The following is a 1326-nucleotide window of genomic DNA, read 5'->3' on the forward strand; positions in this document are numbered from 1 at the left end:
ACGGCTTTCAAGGCTCCCCAAATCCTTCTTGTCATTCCTCCCGACCCTCCTCCCACCCTGCACAGAGCCTACATGAACTATTGCCTCATTCAGTCATCACCATCATATCCCCCCTTCACAGGTGAGAAAAGCCCGTCCTAGGTCACAAAGGTACTAAGCAGCAGGGGCTGCACTCAAACCCCAGCCTCAGGCTCTAAAGCTTAAGTTCTAGAGTGCAGCCCAGCATGGTCAAGCAGACCACATGGCAGCCCGTTCCCACACTGCTCTCCTGATGGGAACCATCCTCCCCTCTCCCCACTAACCAGGTGACTCCACCCAGGAGTCAGGGCTCACCTTTGCAGCTCACCTTCTCCAGGAAGCCTCCCCTCCCTTCTCCATCTCCCCTGGATGAACACGTTTTTAAGCTGTAACAACAGATGTGGTCTGCACTGCATGCTAAGCACCTGAAGACAAACGATCAATTTACCTGCGTGGACGCCGGGCTTGGCACATGGTAAGTGTAGCCAGTGGAATACCAGATGCCAACAAGGCAATTCTGACTCGTGGTGACACCATGCGTGGCAGAGTAGAGCTGGGCTCCACAGGGTTCTCAGCGGCTGATTTTTCAGAAGTAGATCACCAGGCCTTTCTTCTGAGGCACCTCTGGGTGGACTCAAACCTTCAATCTTTTGGTTAAGCAGCCAATGCATTAACTGTTTACACCACCCAGGGACTCCAGTAGTGTCCCCCAAAAACTCACGTCGTCCCAGAATCTCAGAATGTGACCTTATTTAGAAACAGGGTCTATGGGGATTAGTTAGTTAAGGATATCAGGATGAAGTCATCTCGCACTTTGGGTGGGCCCTAAATTCGATGACTGGGGTCTCTATAAGGAGGGGACACACAGACACAGAGAAGGTCACATGAAGACAGAGGTGGAGACTGAAAAGATACAGCTACAAACTAAGGAATGCCAAGGGTTGCCAGAAGCCACCAGAAGCTGGAAGAGGCAAGGAAGGACCTTCCCTAGAGCCTTCTGAGGGAGCCCAGCCCTGCTGACACCTTCATCTGGACTTCCGGCCTCCAGAGCTGTGAGAGATCAAATGTCTGCTGTTTTAAGCCACCCAGCTCGTTGCAGCAGCCCTGGGAAGTGAACACAGCAGGTATTCAAAAAAATCTACTGAGCTCAGCTTCCCTCAGTCATTTCAAGTGTGCTCGTCCAGCTTCCTCAAGCTGACAGTGGGATCCTGGGAGCGGGGCCCGGCCTCCCGTTTCCCCACAGTGCCTGGGCCACGTCCAGCATGCCACCAATGCAGCCTCTGCCTGGGTACCAGGCGGACAGACGGT

General features: G+C 53.4%; 1 protein-coding gene across 1 annotated transcript in view; it reads right to left on the minus strand.

The window, feature by feature from the left end:
- The window catches only part of TMEM181 (transmembrane protein 181), a 71312-nt gene that overhangs the window by 45325 nt on the left and 24661 nt on the right, over nt 1-1326 (minus strand). The window lies entirely within an intron of this gene.

Source organism: Trichechus manatus, unplaced genomic scaffold, assembly GCF_000243295.1.
Source record: "Trichechus manatus latirostris isolate Lorelei unplaced genomic scaffold, TriManLat1.0 scaffold00002, whole genome shotgun sequence".
NCBI classification, from domain to species: domain Eukaryota; kingdom Metazoa; phylum Chordata; class Mammalia; order Sirenia; family Trichechidae; genus Trichechus; species Trichechus manatus.